We start from the raw sequence: 22,628 nt of genomic DNA, 5'->3' as shown, positions 1-22,628 counted from the left end.
GGGAGACACAAGAGGGAGGAGATATGGGGATATATGTATATGTATAGCTGATTCACTTTGTTATAAAGCAGAAACTAACACACCATTGTAAAGCAATTATACTCCAATAAAGATGTGAAAAAAAAAATTTTCCTGTTGGACAACTGGTCTATAAACTAGCATATCTGAAATAAAATTAATGTCAATGGTGTTTATAAACCTAATACTGGACAGAGCAGGATATAGGGAAAAAATAACATTGTTTTCTGACTTTGCAAGTAACATACTGTAAAACACCTGTAAAGTAGTTTTTTAATTAAAAAGAGAATAAGACTTTAATAAATACTTTATACCCTTTAGCTTAAACCCTTTAGTACGTATGTGTAAATATATATAAATATGTGTGTGAATATACTAGTGTGTATAAATACATGTATATAAGTGTATGTATATATACAAAAATATATGCATATACCTGTTTGTAACCTGTGTTTTTTCACTTCACAATGTATGATAAACAACTTTTCAGGTCATTAGTGATTCTTAATCGACACTGTTTGACAAGGATGCATTGTACTACATGGAATGACTAATAATGTAATTTATTTTACTATAATCCAACTTGGGCATGTGTAATGTAATTTTTCCTATTTTTTTACTATTATGAGTAACACAGCAGTAAATATTCTTATAATAATTATTTGGGTGCATGTCTGTTTTTTTAATGTGACCAAATAATTTGCTACTTTGATTTTATCTAAAAGGTATGAATGTTTTTAGGGCTTTCAAGTGTATTATGGAAAATTATGTTAGTTGCATACTCAAAAATACTATTAGTTATTACTTTTTAAAAAGATCTCAAGCAACACATAATTATGTCAAATTATTATAATATGCCCAGTAGTGGGATTGGTGGGTCACATGGTAGTTCTATTTTTAGTTTTTAAGGAACCTCCATACTGTTCTCCATAATGGCTGTATCAATTTATATTCCCACCAACAGTGCAAGAGGGTTCCCTTTCCTCCACACCCTCTCCAGCATTTATTGCTTGTAGATTTTTTGATGATTGCCATTCTGACCAGTGTGAGGTGATACCTCATTGTAGTTTTGATTTGCATTTCTCTAATGATTAGTGATGTTGAGCATATTTTCATGTGTTCATTGGCCATCTGTATGTCTTCTTTGGTGAAATGTCTATTTAGGTCTTCTGCTCATTTTTGGATTGGGTTGTTTGTTTTTTGGATATTGAGCTGCATGAGCCGTTTGTATATTTTGGAGATTAATTCTTTGTCAGTTGCTTCATTTGCAAATATTTTCTCCCATTCTGAGGGTTGTCTTTTCATCTTGTTTATGGTTTCCTTTGCTGTGCAGAAGCTTTTAAGTTTAATTAGGTCCCATTTGTTTATTTTTGTTTTAATTTCCATTTCTCTAGGAGGTGGGTCAAAAAAGATCTTGCTGTGATTTATGTCAGAGTGTTCTGCCTATGTTTTCCTCTAAGAGTTTTATAGTGTACGGTCTTACATTTAAGCCTTTAATCCATTTTGAGTTTATTTTTGTGTATGGTGTTAGGAAGTGTTCTAATTTCATTCTTTTGTATGTAGCTGTCCAGTCTTCCCAGCACCACTTATTGAAAAGGCTGTCTTTTCTCCATTGTATATTCTTGCCTCCTTTGTTATAGATTAGGTGACCATAGGTGTGTGGGTTTATCTCTGGGCTTTCTCTCCTGTTCCACTGAGCTATATTTCTGTTTCTGTGCCAGTGCCCTACTGTTCTGATTACTGTAGCCCTGTAGTATAGTCTGAAGTCTGGGAGCCTGATTCCTCCAGCTCTGTTTTTTTTTTTTCCCTCAAGATTGCTTTTACTATTCTGGTAAAAATATTTTTATTAAGAAAATAACATATGTGATGTATTATTCATATAAGGTCATCTTCAGCTAGCTTTCCAGTATTTGCATAGGAAGATATCTGAAAAGTATTCATTGAATTTTGATGATGAATATTTCTAGGTGGTAGATATTTCAAGTGATTTTTTACTTTCCTATTTATAATTTCCTTATTACTTTTCTAAATTATTTATAAAGAACATGTAGCAGGTTTCTAAACTATTTCATTGAAAATATTACCCACCACATGGAACCAGAGATTAAAATATATTGACAATAATTACAGCAATCATAGTTAATAGTAGGAGTAAGTACTCTAGTTTATTGAATAACATTTACCTAAAAGCATCAACTCATTTTATTCTTAGTTATAATCAAACTGCCAGTTTCTAAGTACAGAATTTTCCCTAAGTACAAAATTTATCTACATATGAAAAACTGGTCCAACTGTACTCAACAAGACAAAATAAAAACAGCTGAATAAATTGAAACAGCCATTTATTCAGGAAAGGAATGTTTATATAAGTGAAACAAATACCTCTTGGTCCTTCCTCCACTGAATAACCTACCCAATTTCAACTGGCCACCTAGTCATTTGGTATTTATATTTAGATTACTGTTAAAATATAATGCATTGTGAAATGGTGCTGTATATTGGTGCCATCTGTCAAATAGCACAGTAGTATCAAATGTTTCATTTCCAAACTCTCCTTTACTCTCTCTTCCCTCTGCATAACATATGCATTACTCTAGTGGTTAGATGACACCAACCTAACCAACAGCTTTTCCTTTTTAACTGATGAATCAATTAAAGTTCATTTTTTCCAGTAACTGAACTTTAGCTAAATTAAGCAAAATAGATGTTATTAAACTAAAGCAAAAGAGATGTTATTACAAGCAGTTAGTGGGTAGGGCCAATCAATGATCAATAGGACACTCACTAGGGGACAAGAATGGAGGTTCAGACATGGTTGGCCAGAACCCAGGGAGCTGCAAGAAGCAGGAAAACAGAGGACACTTGCACAGCCTGGCCAAGAATGATGTCAACTGACATTCTCCTGAGATCAGTAATTTCTGACCATTTCCTCATAACTCTCTCAAGACTTAAAGTCTCTAGAGAGACAGAGTCCTATGGGCCAAGATTAGGTCATATGATTGTCCCTTGGCTACCAGCAGGAGAGGCTACTATCTAGAAAACGTGCCCACCATGAACACCTACAGTGGAAGAGGGGCAATCTCCAAAAGAAAATCAGGGCACAATTAGAAGTGGGAATAACTATTGGGCAACCAACAATGAAATATTCACTGCAACTGATTACATTTAGTGCCTATTATGCCTTCCTCTCTTGCCTCATACCCTAACTCTTACATCATCCTTTTTCAAACTGAAGATCACAACATATTAGTGTACCATTAAATCAAATTTGTGGATCATATCCATCTATTTAAAAGCAAAATTGAGGACTTCCCTGGTGGTTGAGTGGTTAAGACTTCACCTTCCAATGCAGGGGGTGCGGGTTTGATCCCTGGTCAGGGAGCTAAGATCCCATGTGCCTTGCGGCCAAAAAACCAAAACATGAAACGGAAGCAATATTGTAACAAATTCAATAAAGACTTTAAAAATGGTCCACATCAAAAAGATCTTTAAAAAATAAATAAATAAATAAAAGCAAAATTTAATGGAGCAGAAAATATCAGAGCACATTGCATATAGAAAGTCTGTGAAATGTCTGTTTATTATATGTTTATGAGGCATATGTGTGTTTGCATGCACATGTGTGAATGTAGGTCATGATATGAAAATGTTTGAAAAAACTTTGTCCTAGTCCTTACAAGCATTCTGCAGAACCAACAGTTATATGCACACCCTAACCTAGACTACTACAGTCTGAGAAGTCCATTCCCATAAAACTGGTATTATGAGGCCTCCATGATGAATCACTGCACAGTAGGCAGCTTATGTTATGAAGTGATTTCATCATTTATAGCATCACATACGGCCATTAAATTTCATTTAATTAGGACAAATAATCCATGCAATCATTTATTTGATCACAAGTATTTATCATCTCGTCTGAAATCTGACTAGTGCTCCAAATGAGAAAACTCCCAATGTGGCAATTTTTCATCGTGAATATTTTTATATCACTGCAATTTTATTAGCTCATGTTGAGTTAGTCAACTCTCACTTCTTTCATGAGATTTTCTCCAATTACTATAATCTTCACTGATTGCTCTCCTTTTAATGAACTCCTTGACACTTAACTTCTAATAGTTCCTCACATAACTGTTACACCTCACCCAAATGAAACACACTCCAAAACTAGGTAGGGAAAAAAGACACTTGAGTAGTCCAAAGAGAAATCACAAATCCCATACACTAAAATTACTGCATTTTTTTCATAAGAAATTTCTCTAGGATCTTGTCTGAAGCTCATTTTTTCTGCTTTATTCATAATCTAATAAACATACTACCTAGCACATAAAAGACAATCAATAAATAGTTGTTGAATAAGTGAGTAGATGAAAGAGAGAAAGGAAGAAAGAAGAGAGAGAGAGAGAGAGAGAGAGAGAGGAAGAAGAAGGAGGAGGAGGGGGAGGAGGAGGAAGAAAAGAAGGTAGTGGCAGTGGAGAAGGGGGAGGGTGACAAGGAGGAGGGGGGAGGGGAGGAGAAGAAGGAGGAAGAAAGAGGGAGAGAGGGAAGAAAGAGAGAGGAAGTAAGGAAGGAAGGGAGGAAGGGAGAGAGGGAGAGGAAGGGGAGGGGAGGGGAGGGGAGTTTAGGTTTCTAGGTCCAAAGCAAAAGCAAAATGCAAGGGTGGGAGATAACAGTGAGGCAAGTAAGGCAATATGGCACCATTGCGAAGCAGACAGCAATGACAAGTTCTCTCTCAAACACACACAAATGCATGCATTTAAGAACACAAAGATCACAATAGTTTGGCGTTATTTCAAGTATGAGCAAACAGAAGAAAACATTTCAATAGGACATGAGTGCATTAACCAAAGAGCAAATGCTCATAATGAAGACCTTGAATCTTCAAAAATATTGAAAAGTGCTCAGTATATTCTATTTACAGCAAGAAATAGTAATGTTTTAGAATTTTTAATATCCAAGTGGTTAAAAGTTAAATATCTTGTTGCCTTTGTCTAATTGAAAAAACAGTGTCCCCAAACCTTTCCCCGAAAGTTCTTTGTAGCTGAGTTTTACTGCCACCATTCCATCAAACACTATTTCGTTTGTGTGCCTTGACTGTAACCAATTTGAGGGCAACAGTCACATCTTACTTATATTTATTACCTGCAGTGATTCAGAAGTTATTAGTTAAAAACAATGTCAGAAGGGTGTGAGCCCCAGAAGTTAGAAATGTGTAAATGGATAAACTTTTCATGAAATGATTGGATAAATTTTAAATATTATCCTTCGTTTGATAAACTAATTTAAATTAAAATATCAATAGCAAATAGAATTTTGTGAACGACAAAGAATTTATGACACTAAGCATTTTACAAGGAAGAAGAACAAGTCTGTTTTACTGAACCAAGGTCTCTGTCGTAAATACGTACATACCTATGTAAAGTGTGAAGTCACTCAGGACTAAATCCTGGGACTTTGAGAGATTCAGATGCAAATGATCATGCTGCCTATCAAGGAACCGTCTGGCTTATTAACCATATTTTAATGAAGAACAGAATTCTATTCCACAAATTGTTTACATAACACCTACAGCTGATATTCATGAAGAATTTATAAACAGTGTTTCACTCATATGACTAATATGCATCCATCTGGATTACAGACCTTACAGAGACCACTCATTGTAGGTTCCAAAGTAGATAAAGAGTAAGAAATATGTATGTGAACCCAAGAGGAAATAGGAAGTTTTCTGCCAGGTTTGTGTGTATCTCTGTCTCTCACACACACACATCTTTGTCCTTTAAAAAATGTTTTATCAAACTCTGCTTCATCTGAAAGGAACTATCTGGTTTTATATTAAGATTTATTTAGCTGAAATTATAAACATTATATTAAGGAATATTTGTAGGCTATTTTTATTCTTCAAATAGTGAAGATTTTAAGTGTTCTTCAAACTGTATAGAAACTATATTCTAGCCTGATACATACCAAGTTATACAAAACTAGGAAAAGGATTAAAATATAATACTTGATGTTTGCTTTTTTTGTAACAAATGTGTATGCATATTTCTAAAATGAATATATTTCAATACATGCACTTTAAAACTGTAGCAATCAGGTCAACAAACACTGAGCCTGTAAAAATCAAGGAAACTTTTTCCTCATATCACAACCTGTTTAAATTGACTAGCAGTGGTAGTTTCTAGGGCTTTACTGGAAACATGGATTCTGACAGCTCTTTTGTATACTGCCAATCTCTCCTAGAAATTGTGTTGTGGTTGAAACAGTATTTCATAACCTAATGGATTTAAATCAACAGTATAAAAATTGATACTGTTTGTATAAACAGTATCATTTTTTAAATGTATAAACAGACCAGCAGAGTTTTTCAATATATAGGGAGTATATTTTAATTCCTCAAAATAATCTCGGGTACATGTGGATGAAACTGCTAAAATTCTTGAAAATATAAAATGTTTTTATAAAACTATATATAATTGCTCCTGATATTATCTCACTTATAAATGCCATGGACATGTTTTCCACAAAATCCCCTCACTGAGCATGAAATCATGCAAAACATTTTGTCAGAAAAATGATAAAATGTTTACCTAGTGACAGCAACAATCTCCAAGGATACAAACAGCCAAAATTATGCCTCTGGAAGGCAGAGGAGAAAGACCAGAATTGGCACATTTGCCAGCAAGGTGACAATCTTTATTAAATCTTTATTCTGCTTCACCTCAACAATAAAATCAAAAGGAAATATTAATTATCATGTGAATCATTCTAAACTGAGTACATCGGGGCATTGCTACCCAGCGCTTCTCACTCTTTGTCACAGCAGGGCACACACAAAAAATGAGGCTATTTGTACAGCACGGGGGGATAACTGTCTCCACAACTCCAACCAGGCTGCCCCAGGGCTGAGGAGACAAGTACTTCAGTCTATAAGTAAAGAATTCTTGAACATAGAGATCAGAAACCTCTGTCCTAACCAACTGAAAGTGGAGATGTGTTCTAGAACAATATCCCAAGTCAGCACACATTAACTTCCACAGGCCAAACAAAATTAATAAATATTTGTTGAATGTCTACTATATGCAAGGCTCTATGTTCAACGATTGAACCAAATTATACCACAATAAAGCTGAAAAAAAAAAAAATGACTGAACCAGCAGGTAGCTTTCACTACCAGGCTAAATGTGAACATCATCCTGTAGAAGCAAAGAAAAATTTGAGTAAGGGATAACAGTTTAAAAGAAACAAACAAATACAACTCTAGAAAATTTCAAGACAGTTTTGGAAGATATTAGAAAAATAGTTCAGTCCCAAATCTGTTTTTATTTTTCATGGGCGAGGGAGTGAGTTGACCTAAACAGTTCATTCAGTGAGGTCAATAACTGTTCACTAAAAGATAAGAGGAGCAGGAAAGTAATGACTGTGGTGCTTCAGGGAATTTAATCCAGCAGCAAAATATCCAGAGTTTGGAAAGGAGATAAAGTGAAGCCAAGGAAACCAGGGTGTGGTGGGTGTGAGAAAGTAAGGGCTTCAAGGACAGGAATGGAAAAGAAATGAGGATGCAAAAGATATAATAAGGGACAGAACAATACAATTTTATGGCTAATTAGATACAGTTATTGACAGACATGGGGGGGCAGTAATAAAAATGTAAGATGTATGCAGGTTTCTGATCTAGAGCATAGGAAATGTGTGACATCATTATCAGAGTGACTTTGAAAAGAAATGACAAATTAGATTTTAAATGTTTAAGTGATAAGAGACATTTAAAAGCTCACCAAATATGTTGATCTAAAGCTTGAGAGAGAGGTGATATTTGCAGCTATAAATATGAATGAGTGTTCCAAGGGGAACAAAGCAATGTTTAGTGAGTCAAATTACACAAAGTTCTAGTAACAATATTATTAAAATGGAAAATTATATATAGGTTCAACAACATGCAATATAAAATTGTTTATGCCACAAATCTCTTTCAACTGTCCATAGATTATTTATTCAAACAACATTTTGCAAATATGTAAATGCCTAGTGTGGCAGGACTGGGACATACTGTGAAAAAGAAGATTAACATGGTTCTTCATCTCAGAGTTTACAGCATAATGGGAGAGATAGGCATTAGACAAAATCACATGCAAAAAAATATATAATTGCCAACTGGGAGTAAATACTGTGAATTCGAATTAAAAATGCCATGAGATATTATTATTGTCAAGTCATAAACCTGCTATGTACTAAATTTATGTCTTAAAATACTCAAGGAGCTATATTTCATATTGAATATTCAATGTTGATCTTAGTTTAAAAGTTAATTTGCATTCAAAATTTTAATCGCAAAACTATTTTATCATGCCAAGAAATTTACAATTCTCATGAACGAGATAACCAAGGCTGGATCACATGTCCCTTTCTAGAGCACTGTAACTATCCTTGTCCTTGGTCTCCCATAATGTTTACAGTCTTCTGCTCATGAGTCTCTCCCTTCCCTTTTTGTAAACTCCTTGAGGGCACTGAGTCTTATATGTTATTTTATCTGCAATGACTCATATAATGTCAGGCACATGGAAGGCACTTTAGGCACTATCGTGATTGAATGAATAAATGACTACAAGCAGGAGAAAATTATTAGCAAAACCTCCATATTTTTATTTTCAGCCTCATCATCAATACCAAAAATGATTGAACATATGCCATAGATTGAGCAGTGTGTTAATTACTGGATTGCAGGGAAACACAAAATATAGTGCTTACTCTCAAAGAACTTATAATCTAAGGACACAGACATACAAATCACAGAATATTTCATGGTTCACAAACTGCATTCATAATACAGCATCTCTTTTTATCCTCATAATAATCTTGTGAGACAGGGAAGGTAGATGTTAACTTTCTCATTCTGCTGAGAAAACTAAGACCCACAGAGGTTAAGTGTCTCGCCCAAAGTCACACAGTAACCGGGCAGTGTGAGTACTAGAACTCAAGTAAGCTAATGTCTAATTCAGTTTGTGGTAGAGGAGTAGCAGAATATAAGATTTCAGAAATAAGTAAAGTTAGCTTAAATGCCAAGTTAGGTGTTCACACAAACTTAATGTCAGTTTATCCTCAAATCTCACCTTTTATCTAAAATGCCAAAAAATAGTTATGTATAAAAATAAAATTGTATCAGTACTAGTAATGAATACATTTAACCTGAGATTTTAGTTTTTAATTGACTTCATAAAAATAAAAACTAAAGAGTTATATATTCTTAGAGCCAATATAAGTATTTATATATGCATTCTTTTAAAGAATTAGTTTATACATTTTTTTCTCAAGTCTGTGAATGTAAATAGTGTTTTTTTAACAAGTAGCAGTAATAGCTAACGACTCCAAGCAACGTATTTAACAGTTTTATTTCAAGCCTACACCTGAACCAGACATGAGGGATAAGGGATGAGGTCTTGAAGCTGGTCACGGGCCTTACAGTAGGTACATGTATTGCCTTCAGCCCATATCCTTCTCGGAAAACAGCCCCTCCTCCCCTTCTCTTCCTACATTGTTGTTTCTAGCCTGCCTTCTTAAACAGGGCTAACTGGACCAGGGGTGAATTACTGATCCAAGAAATTCAATCATAGTTTCCCTGCAGAAATAGAACTGAGGGATGCAGAACTGAACCTGGGGAGCATAGTCACCAATAGAACTAAGGGAAAGTCTGAAGATTTTCTTTGCTAAGAGTCCAAGAGCAGCCTTGATCTCCCATTCCTGAAGCCTGATGGTTCCATCATATACCTTAATACCATCTCAAAATATTCCTTTAAAAAATAAAAACCAATTTCATATACAAAATACATGTCCTCACAAAATATATAAAATCATATTTCATTCTTATAAAGATGAGGCAGAAATGGCATATCCCTTTCAAATTTTATTTATTCATTAGAAAATGGGTGGGGGGATGAATAATAGATTTGACATAGTGGGTAAGATCTTGGAGTTTAATAAAACTAAATTTCCAAAATCATTAAATTCTGAATATAATAATCAGGAAAAATCATATAACTAAAACAGACTTTTTAATCCAATAAATAGGGACATCCTTCATCAATATTAACCTCAAGTTAAAATGGGCACAGGACACAATAGTGCCATGTTTGACTGTTATATTAGATTAAAAGTCCCATAGCGTGCGAATTAAATGGTGTTATAAAGCAGCCATTGCTGCTGAACTAAGAAGTTCATTCTAGACACTACGAGGATAATCTGACCCTCTAAAGCTGCTTTTCTAAAGCCTTAGACATACCACTTTTGACAGAGGTTACTTGTGTTAAAGAGTCATAAAGGAAGATGAGACAGAAATGAAGACTTATTGAAAGACAGGCAAATCTATTAAAATCATTCATTTGGGGCTGTTCTCATTAAGATAACCATGTGTTTTATTTAATTCAGTGGCCTGTCAACTTTCTATTTCAGGGTGAAAATAAATTGCATTTTTTTATTGAGTAATACAGAGATCTCTGCATTATTAAGTAATATCTATTTTTCTCAGTGATTTTGATAATTGTGTTTAGTTTAAAATTTTAAAACACTGTTTTTCATAGCCTGTTAATGTTTTCAGTGCTCAGTAGTTGAGGAATGAAATTCTTTTTTCCCTTATAGATATTTTTCTGCTTGGCTAACACCAACGATAGCCTTCAGGTTGTTTGTCTATGAAGTCTTTCTCAGAGTACACTGACACCACCATTGTTTGGTTAGTTCTGATGGCAGACTTAGGATTGATAACATCTCTTTCTGAAAATAATTCACTGAGAAATAAGTTTAAAAAGTTATAATATTTGGGCAATTTCATTGCTTAACTTAAATTCAAAGGTCAAGAAACCAAAAAATTCAGTTAACAAAACACCCACATGCTGGATAACTAAGGTACCAGGGTTGCAATACTGGAAATTTTAAATCTCCTTGTAAATCACTTTTCCACAAAATTTAATATTAACCATAAAAAGAATTTAGTGCAATATATTTGTACATACTTTATCCTAAGATCAAATGGGTAAGGGGAAAGTTTAATTTGTTGAAAAATAGATTAAAATGTTTCAGTATCTTCACTTCTCACAAAAGTCGTGTGTGAATGAATGAAAAAGTTCCCTCCTGCAAAATACCTTCCTTAAAATTGAATTATATGCAAGGTGCCCTCTTGTTATCCAATAGTTAACTGGTTTGCATGAAAATGATGCACAACTTAAAGTAAGAGATCTACAATTACTATGATTATTTATAGTCTAGAGTGTTAGCCTCAGTATGAAAATTAAAATTACGTTAAATAAAATCATTTTATATCACATATTTTTAATCGTAATAGTATAAAAACCCCAATTCATCATTTTTACTTCAAACACAAAGTGTTTTTCTTTAAGTCTGAAAATAGTCAATTTGTATTCACATCTCATAAATCATTTTCACACAATCTATATTGTCATTTATTCAACTTAACATAAATAAGAGTTAAAATACTGGCTGGGTAAAGTAACCATTTTCTGAAAAAAAAAAGTCCAAATTCAATCTATGGTTGAATTTATATTAATCTCTAATCAGAACTTAGCCTCTCTGTCCCCTTGCAATTTCAATTTCAGAAGTTAAGCAGACTTCAAAAATACAAAACATTGCAATCACTCATATTTATCCTTGAGCAAATGCACCATCTCAGATCTAACTTTTTTAAAAGTCTGTGAGAAGGAACTAAATGTGGTGTTACCTGTCCTGGGACAATTTATTTTTCTCTATTAAAGGTAAGGCTGTGATAGCATTCTGTCAATGCAATCGCAAGACAACTTATGAGGAATTCACAGTCTGGTGTGTCAGGGAAAGAAAGATATGGAAGACTTAAAAATTTAAACAGACAATCCCATATTTTCTCCCTACCAGTTCATCTCTGCAGGTAGCAAGGTGTCTACAGTAACATGAAGGTGAAGATCATGTCTCCCCTTCTTCTTTACCCTCAAATTCTTTGAAGTTGTTTTTTTCTGAAGAAATCTGTGCCTTTGTGGAGCAGCCAAACTCTTCTCTGTGGAGCAAAAGGAAGCCTTGAGACAAAGAAAAGTACCTACAGCTTCCCTTTCCCTCTGTCCCTATCTGTGCTCTGAAGGGGCACACAGGTGCCGGCATGTTCAAACATAAGGGAGTCAAAGTTACTGTGAACAGAGATGGAGAAAAATCTAATCTCCTGTCCTGCCCATGCCCTTCCAAAAATCCTAAGCTTATTTCATCTACCAAAACAAAGAGGGGGACTTCCCTGGTGGTGCAGTGGTTAAGAATCTGTCTGCCAATGCAGGGGACACAGGTTCGATCCTTAGTCTGAGAAGATCCCACATGCATGGAGCAACTAAGCCCGTGCACCACAACAACTGAGCCTGCACTCTAGAGCCTGCGAGCCACAACTACTGAGCCTGCGAGCCACAACTACTGAAGCCCCCACATGAGAAGCCCACGCACCACAATAAAGAGTAGCCCCCGTTCTCCACAACTAGAGAAAGCCTGCGTGCAGCAACGAAGACCCAACACAGCCAAAAATATATAAATAAAATAAATAAATTTATTAAAAAAATAAAATAAACAAAATTTTTAAAAAACAAAGAGGAATCAGATACCAAAAGTGTCTTAACACTAAACCCACTGCTTCATTTTTAGGTAAGAAAATTTAAACTCAAAACTGGAAAGTGATGTGTCCAAGATCTCTCAATTTCCAGTCCAATGTTATCTTCACTTGTTTTTGCTACACTGGCCCCATGAAGCATAAATTCTATTCCTGGGGCAGTGAACTGCCCATGCCCAGCTGGCAGCCTGCAACCTGCCATGTTCTTTTCTACTTTGGACCTCTGACCATGCCATTCCTTTTCCTGACCCTGGTTCTCCCTAAGGTTCCTTCTCAATTCAGATATTTTTCAGAGACACCTTGCCAGACCACCCTAACTAAAATTATCCACCCCTGTCTCTCCTAGAATACAGTTACCACAGTCTAAAATTATCTTTTTTATTTGTTTTTTTTGTTCAATCATTGTCTCTCTTTCCCACTACAAGATAAGTTCCATAAGGCAGAGACCATAATTATTTTCTTTACCACACCGTGTGGTATAGAGTCTGCCATGGCAGAAACAAAGACAAATGAGCCAAGCTTCTACCCACCAGGAAAAAATGATCTAATGGGAGAAGCAACTGCTTGCATAAATAAGCCTTTAAAAAGGCAGAATTGAATAAAAAATAGTATAAAAATAATACATATGCCATATGAAGAAAAGGACAAAGAAAATCATTATAAAGCCGGAGATTTCTTGGAGGAGGTGAAATTTTCTTAGCTGGGGTAGCCCTTGGCTTTAACAAAGGTTCCAGAGAAAAACACATTCTAGGAAAGGGAACAACTTGACCAAAACCTTAGAAAAGGCAGGGGTTACATTTGGGAAGTAGCCAGCTGGTACATGAGAAATGAGGAAAACCAAGGGTAGGCACAGAGTAAGATAAGGACATTTCAAATCTCTTAACCATGTCCTTTTCTCCAGTTCATGATACCATTCCCTCAACTTCACTTCCTTACTCACCAGCACAGATATCAAGACATCACTTCAATCCCTCTCTTTCAAAGAATGTCACACTCAGTTTTCTATTTTACCTACCTTTCAAAGCCAAAATTTTGGTCCAACCATATGTCTACTCTCTTTTATACCTGGGCTGCCAAAAATCAGCCCCCAAGCAGATCTGTGCCCCTACCTGAGTACTCAGTGCTTCTTGGTATCCCTTTTCATATCTTTTATGATATTTACCTAGAACATTTCTTTGTCCAAGCTAGCCACTGCTTATGCAATCTAGACATCCTTCAGCTTATGTCTGGTTCTGTGTGTCCCTGTAGATACTTTTGCTGCACTCTTAGCTCACATCTTATACAGCATTCATCACGGTATTGTACTCATTGGATCACCAGGGTCCTCCACTCGACTATTTGCTGTTTCAGGATTAGAACTATATTTGTCATTCATTTACTTTTTATTCCTAGCACAACTTATGTTACATTCTAGATGCTGAATATATGTATTTTATTTAATGAATAAATTAATGAATAACAGTGTAATACATAAGGACTGAATAGAATTGGAGGAGTTGAAATTTCAACTTGAAAGTTTATATTTTTCAGCATTGGGAACTGATTAAAAACTTTACATGATCAGATCTATGTTTCAAGACCAATTCTGGCAGTGGACCTCTGTCAATGTCTGACTGACAATGTCTGGAGACAAAGAGTAGGGGAGAGAAATTCGTGGCAAGTAAGTCAGTTAGGAGGCCACTACAAGCGTCCAAGTGAGGATGATATGGACTAAATGAAGGCAATGTTAGAAGGAAACAGCAAAGCAGGTCATTTGAGTGATAAAATGATGGATTCGGTTTAAATATGGGGTATAAGAGACTCAATAGGCTGTTGGGAATATGGTTCTGGATATCGGAAAACAGAAATTCACAGAACTTTTAGAATTAGAAATCAGCTAGTACCCTTCCCCACCTCTATTTTAGCTTCTGAAACTGGTATAAAGGCAGATATTTCAGACCAACACAGTTGGCTCTAATTTCAATGTCATCAGCTTCAGTAACACTTCCAGGGAAGAGGCTATACAATGAAAGTTTGTGAGGCACCAGGGACTGGGCTTTGGAAAGTGCCTCTCTGTAAGGCAAGTGCAAGACAGAGGATCCAGGAGAGGAAACAGGGGAAATGGAATGGTCTCATTTTGATTTTTGCTTCTCACACAGGAGATCTGGGTACAATTCCTCCATTTGTTTTAATAACCTTTTTTTAGCACCTACTTGGTTCTAGAGACAATTCTGAGCTCAGAGTTCACAAAGGCCAATGAAACAGTTGCAAAAGTCATACATTTACCATTAGTCAGGAACTTATATAAGCACCTTATGCGTATTAATTCATATAATTTTTACAACCACCCTTTGAGGTTGAGCTATAGAGTGGTTAAGCAACTTTCCCAAGCTTACCCAGCTGGGTAAGTAGTGCACAAAGATTCAAACCCAAGCAATCTGTCTCCAAATCTGTTCTTAACTCCTGTGTTACGTTGCCTATAAGGACATGGTTCCTGTTCTAAGAAAGCTTAGAGTCCAGAATATGGAAATACATGCTTTAAGTACCAATAAATTAGTGAGAAACAAAAACCTGGAGTGCAAGTTGAACTTTGCTGTCACACTGCCAAATAAATGTTGTCGTTTTCAACCTTTACTCTAAAAGAGATAAAGGGTAAGAAATGAGGCAGGAGTTTTCCATAAGAGAAGATCTGACCAAACAGTAGGGTCTTAGATGGAATGTCTCCTTTGGTTTGCTACTAGCTTGAGTTTACAAGTAAGAAACTGCAGGGCCTTCACATTGTTCTGTCATCTCTACTCCACTCACCCTGTCTAAAGGATGCTTCCTGTATATTCTGAGAGAAAGAAACCAAACATGATTTAATGCTCTATGTTTGACAACAGTATTCACTGAAGCAATTTGTTTGATTTAAAGAGATATGATTTCCTCCCACAGAAACTGCATAAGCTTAAAAATAATTTTCTGAGATAGTATAGTTATTTAAAAACTGACATAGATATCATGCTTAAACAAATCATCTTTGCTTCCAGAAAGGAAAGGAGCAAGTTAAGGATCATAAATATGAAAAGAACACAATAATATTTTTTTAAATCAGGGGAAAATTCATTGAGACTTGAGTATGAATAGAAAACATCTGTATTTTCAGGACAAGTATAGAAATCAATCGATCCAATTTTAGATTTAAATATTTGAAATAATTACTATGCATATAGCACATGCTAACACAATTCAATCCAGTTATAACATTAGAAATCCAGTGTATATTCATAACACTTAAATTAAATATATAAATATTTTGGATAAGAATCAGATTTATCCAGTTAATATCCTGCAAATGCCTACAATTCTAAGCAGCAACCATGGTACAGATGTCATTGCACATAGTATATATCATGAATATAGGCCCTCCATGGTTCTTGTCATTTTCCTGTGCGTTCACTTTGCACTAGTTAAAAACACATGCTTTTCTTATTCTTTATATTTAAAATACTTATACTGAGTAAAATTAACCACCTCTTGAATTTCACATGGTATTTTTTACAACTGAATATTTTAAATCCATCAATGAATTACAATAAAGGAAAACTGACACTAAACTTTGAATTAAAGTCTAAAAGAACTTTCCATTAGAAGCAAACAAACATACAAATTTCTGAGGAGGGATAATGGCTTTGAAAAAAAAAAGAACAACTCAGCTCTAGTAGTCTTGTGTTCAAGGCACACATATGTCATATTCAGGATGAGGCATTATAGGGGCCAAGATATCAGATCTCTACAGTTCCAGGCAGATGGTAAAAGAGAGTCAGGCCATGTGCGGACTATGGGAATCCAAAGAGAACAAGCCCTGGCTAAAAAAAGCAGCTCCTACCAGCTCGCCATATGACAAAGCAGACTCTGTGCAGCTGGTCTTTAAGAGAAAAATCTTAGCCTCCAATGCTTTTCTGATCATTAAGTTTGATCCTTAAACAACAAATGTTACTTTCAGTGTAATATCTATGTCACTGTAGGTTAATGTGATTCCACAGCAATCAATCTAAAATACTACGTGATACAAAACACTAAAATAATTCCCAAGATTCATCCAAAAAAAGAAAACAAACCTATGTGTCACTCTTTTTAAAACTGGCAGCTCAAAAACTGTCCATAAATTCTTAGAGGGAAGGAAACTTCAGTCTTGCCACTGATGTCTCTGTGTCTAAACAATGATACATTTTTAAAAATCTTAATTGTTTTACAAAGCATTTCCAGGTAGTAAATGTTAATACTGTAGCCACATTTACAGTGGTAAAATGAAGCTACAGATCTTCATTCCAAGGAAGGGGCAAACAGGAAAATATAAAAATCAATCATTTCACTTCCATGTTATTCTACATACTAAATAAAAATCAAGAGCAAAACATCTATAAACAATGAGTTATTCAAAATGGCACAACATGTGTCTACTAATTTGTATACCAATCTATTGGTATACAATAGAATTGTATTGAATTGTATTGAATTATACCAAACATGTCACACACCACCATGGAAAAGGTCATGCTCTAAAAAAAGGAGGCAAGCTAGTTTAGCCTCTCTAGTGACCTATAAACAAAAAGGGCATTTATGAAAGCAAAATATTTCACTCACTCCCAGACATAGCAACCGCCTACATTTATAATACTTTCCTACTTTTAATACTATACTCTTTAAGAAATATTGTATCTAATGTTCTTAAATATATTATATCCTAGTGTTCCACTCTATTGGACACAAGGCAAACTACCTCTTTCGGTTTCAGGTAAAAAGAGAAAGCAGGGGCACAGTTCTTGAGGCGCTAGCCTACTGTGTTCCCCCTTTGCCTGGCAAAGAAAGAAAGCCACTCTTTCTTTCTCCTCCATAACACTGTCTCCATATTTCTGTCTGGCATTGGTGCACAGAGAGCCAAGATTTTGGCAACAAATTGGGGGGCTTGTCTGGGATTGACTTGTGGGCAGGCGGCCTCATAGGGCCCTCGGCTTGATGGGACGTTCAGGGATTTCTCTCCACGCCAGCCTCTCCAGGGAGAGCAGAGGGTTGGAGGATTTCTCTGAGGCCAGATTGCCAGGGTTGCCCTGCCATAGAGCCGTGCCCGATCACACCCGACCCGCTGTCTCAGCTGCAGAACTCCAAGGCTGCGGCAGAGATCGGGGGAGAGGTTGCCCTAGAAGCTGCCGAGGCTTTCTTTGCCTTGAGGACACCTTCCTTTTCCCTTCCTGCATTAGCCCAGACATCTACTCTGAGAAGACATTAACTCCTGGAGGATCAGAAAGAGGGCGTTTGGTACGTCGCAACACATCCGCCAGCAATTTGGTAAATGCCCCAGAGTGCACACCGTGGCCTTTTTGACTTTGTCCGTTCGGGGAACTTCGGTTCCAGTTTGGGGAGTTCTCCCTGTGAAGGGAAATTCCATTTGTAAGGTGCCACTTTGGACAAAGGTCACAGGTCTAGTGGGACTGGGACGTCATGTTTGGGGCATTTTTGCTGTTTGGCTTTTGATTTCTGGGCATCTCTTTGCCTTTTGTTTTATTTTGAGTGTGGTTTCCCGCTGCCGAAGTTTGGGCTCATTTGGTTACTTTGGTTTGAGCGCACAGACATCTGTTACTAACTGTTCAAGCTAGAATGGGAAGCGCTTCCTCTAAGGTTCCACCCCAACCTGGGAGACCCTTGGGAAAAATTTTGAATGACTGGTCAACCTATAGCTATGATCCAATGACAAAGAAAAATGGCCTAAAAATGGATCTCTTACAATTAGATCTTTATTGCCACAGGATGGGAAAATGGACTGAGGTTCCCTTATGTCCAGGACTTTCTCCTATAATTGAAAGCCTGAGGAATCAGAAAAACTCTCCTGTCTCAGGGGGGAAAACAAGCCTCCCCCACTTCTGCAAGTTCCCTTACTCCTTCGGATTGTTCTGATAAGCCTTAGTAGACCCTGGAATGTGGAACAGCGAGGTTCCAAGCTTGGCCAAAGATATCCAGCCAGTGATTATTAAGTAAAAAGGGTTATATAGTGTCTAAATATAAGGTACAAATTTCTTAAACCTAGGGAAGATCCTCAAAAAATGTTCGTAAATACATTACCAAAATAGGAGGCCACTCACTGGTCTGACTAAACTAACCATAGCTGATATTCAGAGCCTGATAGGAATTTTGGAAGAGGCCTTCTCCCCTAAGCTAAATGAGGAAAAGTAAAACGCTCCAACATGTGTGAATGGGTATGTCAGTCCTTCAATATCATTGAGGTAGACAACCAATTCTTTGAAAAAGAAAACAAAACTGTCCTTATTTTACAAATGTAGTCTTTACAGGACCAGAGCTCTGGCTCCGAAAATAATCCAAAACCCACCAATCCCTTTTACCACTCCCAAAACCTTCCCTATTTATCTTAAGAGGCTTATAAATATTAAACAAAAGGGAAACAAAGTCATCCTAGGAGGAACTTGCCTGTACCATTGAGATGCAAATATCCTATCTGGTCTTCTCAGGAACGCTTATCTCTGCCATCTTTTTAAATGGAAATTTTAAAAAGGGTAAAGTAATTTAGAACTTGACTTGTCAAGGATAAATAGAAATCTTAAGTGTCTTTTCTGTAAACACTAGCAAAAAGGGTTTAGCCATCTAGATAGGTGACCTTGATTTGTTCCATCTGCTAGAAGCCCAATGTTGTACCTGACTCAGGGCTGAAATTTTCAAATGGGAACTATGAGGCCTCTATGTTTGTTTGTGTGTTCATATGTATCTATATGTGTGTTGTAGGTGTATGGTATTGCCAAAAATGAATTTATAAAAGAGTTCTACTTAATTGGCTTTAAAAAAAAATTAAGCACTTATATAAATACTCAGAAATAGAAAATAATCTGGCCAGAATGAATTTCAGGTTCATGTCATCTGGAAAATATTCAGTATTAAACTGATATCCGGTATTGAAGGTGGCTTAAGCTTGTTGGTTTGATTAATATAGACACACGTTAGAGTCATTGATGTCAAGTATAATACTTCTGTTGTACATAGGTTTACTAGAGGTCAAATAAGACCTTATTCTATCTATTACAAATTTGTCAACAAGAAAAGTAACTCAATGGGAAAAAACTTTTAAGGAAAGTAAGATATGTGTTTTTAGTAAAAGAAGGTGTGAAGGGCTTCCCTGGTTGTTCAGTGGTTAAGAATCCGCCTGCTAATGCAGGGGACACGGGTTCAAGCCTGGATCTGGGAAGATCCCACATGCCGCGGAGCAACTACTCCATGCGCCACAACTACTGAGCCTGCGCTCTAGAGTCCGCGAGCCACAACTACTGAGCCTGCAAACCACAACTACTGAAGCCCACATACCTAGAGCCTGTGCTCCGCAACAAGAGAAGCCACCGCAATGAGAAGCCTGCGCACCTCAAAGAAGAGTAGCCCCCACTCCTGCAACTAGAGAAAGCCCCGAGCGTCAACGAGGACCCAATGCAGTCAAAAATAAATTAAAATTTTTTTTAAAAAGCATTAAAAAAAAAGGTGTGATGAATGAAAAATACTGAAAACAGTTATACATGATCAGGATTTTCTAAGATTGGATTAAATTTAGTTGGGTAAATGGATTTCATTAGGAATGGGCTAGAACAAGACTGGACTTGGTTTCTCCCTCCAAGGTATTCTTGAAATGCTGCTTTTGACAACAGATTGTGTGAAATTTCTTTGCCTTTAACTGATTTGTATTTGCTTTTGAGATCTCTTGTAACTTTGGTTAAGAAATAAGTATTGGGGAAGGGAGGGAAGATGGCGGAAGAGTAAGACGCGGAGATCACATTCCTTCCCACAGATACAGTAGAAATACACCTACACGTGGAACTGCTCCTACAGAACACCCACTGAACGCTGGCAGAAAACGTCCGACCTCCAAAAAGGCAAGAAACTCCCCCCGTACTTGGGTAGGGCAAAAGAAAAAAGAAATAACAGAGACAAAAGAATAGGGACGGCACCTGCACCAGTGGGAGGGAGCCGTGAAGGAGGAAAGGTTTCCACGCACTAGGAGCCCCTTCGCAGGCGGAGACTGCGGGGGGAGGAGGGGGGAAGCTTCAGAGCCACGGAGGAGAGCGCAGCCACAGGGGTGCGGAGGGCAAAGCGGAGAGGTTCCCGCACAGAGGCTCGGCGCCGAGCAGCACTCACCAGCCCGAGAGGCTTGTCTGCTCCCCCGCCGGGGCGGGCGGGGCTGGGAGCTGAGGCTCGGGCTGCGGTGGGATCGCAGGGAGAGGACTGGGGCTGGCGGCGTGAACACAGCCTGAAGGGGTTGGCGCACCACAGCTAGCCCGGAGGGAGTCCGGGAAAAAGTCTGTGGCTGCCGAAGAGGCAAGAGTCTTTTTCTTGCCTCTTTGTTTCGCGGCGGGCAAGGAGAGGGGATTCAGAGCGCCGCCTAAACGAACTCCAGAGAAGGGCGCGAGCCGCGGCTATCAGCGCGGATCCCACAGCAACAGGGGCGCAGAGGGAAAATCGGAGAGACTCCCGCACAGAGGCTCGGCGCCGAGCGGCACTCACCAGCCCGAGAGGCTTGTCTGCTCCCCCGCCGGGGCGGGCGGGGCTGGGAGCTGAGGCTCGGGCTGCGGTGGGATCGCAGGGAGAGGACTGGGGCTGGCGGCGTGAACACAGCCTGAAGGGGTTGGCGCACCACAGCTAGCCGGGAGGGAGACCGGGAAAAGGTCTGCAGCTGCCGAAGAGGCAAGAGACTTTTTCTTGCCTCTTTGTTTCGCTGCGCGCAAGGAGAGGGGATTCAGAGCGCCGCCTAAACGAACTCCAGAGAAGGGCGCAAGCCACGGCGATCAGCGCGGACCCCAGAGACGGGCGTGAGACGCTGGGGCTGCTGCTGCCGCCTCCAAAAAGCCTGTGTGCGAGCACAGGTCACTCTCCACACCAACCCTCCCGGGAGCCTGTGCAGCCCGCCACTGCCAGGGTCCCGGGATCCGGGGACAACATCCCCGGGAGAACGCACTGCGCGCCTCAGGCTGGTGCAACGTCACGCCGGCCTCTGACGCCGCAGGCTCGCCCCGCCTCCTCTGTACCCCTCCCTCCCCGCGGCCTGGGTGAGCCAGAGCCCCCGAAGCAGCTGCTCCTTTAACCCCGTCCTGTCTGGGCGGGGAACAGACACCCTCAGGCGACCTACACGCAGAGGCGGGTCCAAATCCAAAGCTGAACCCCAGGAGCTGTGCGAACAGGGAAGAGAAGGGGAAATCTCTCCCAGCAGCCTCGGGAGCAGCGGATTAAAGCTCCACAGACAACTTGATGTACCTGCATCTGTGGAATACCTGAATAGACAACGAATCATCCCAAATTCAGGAGGTGGACTCTGGGAGCAGGAGATATTAATTTTTCCCCTTTTCCTTTTTTTAGTGAGTGTATATGTATATGCTTCTGGGTGAGATTTTGTCTGTATAGCTTTGCTTTACAATAGCTTTATTTTACTTCACTATATTATAGCCTCTTTCTTTCTTTCTTTCTATTTTTTCTCCCTTTTACTCTGAGCCGTGTGGACGAAAGGCTCTTGGTGCTCCAGCCAGGCATCAGGGCCGTGCCTCTGAGGTGGGAGAGCCAACTTCAGAACACTGGTCCACAAGAGACCTCCCAGCTCCACGTAATACCAAACGGCAAAAATCTCCCAGAGATCTCCATCTCAACATCAAGACCCAGCTTCACTCAACGACCAGCAAGCTACAGTGCTGGACATCCTATGCCAAACAACTAGCTAGACAGGAACACAACCCCATCCATTGGCAGAGAGGCTGCCTAAAATCATAATAAGGCCACAGACACCACAAAATACACCACCAGACGTGGACGTGCCCACCAGAAAGACAAGATCCAGCCTCATCCACCAGAACTCAGGCACTAGTTCCCTCCACCAGGAAGCCTACACAACCCACTGAACCAACCTTAGCCGCTGGGGACAGATACCAAAAACAACGGGAACTACGAACCTGCAGCCTGTGAAAAGGAGACCCCAAACACAGTAAGATAGGCA

Source organism: Balaenoptera acutorostrata, chromosome 2, assembly GCF_949987535.1.
Source record: "Balaenoptera acutorostrata chromosome 2, mBalAcu1.1, whole genome shotgun sequence".
Classification (NCBI taxonomy): Eukaryota; Metazoa; Chordata; class Mammalia; order Artiodactyla; family Balaenopteridae; genus Balaenoptera; species Balaenoptera acutorostrata.
The sequence above is the reverse complement of the archived record's forward strand: the minus strand, read 5'-3'. Positions refer to the sequence as shown.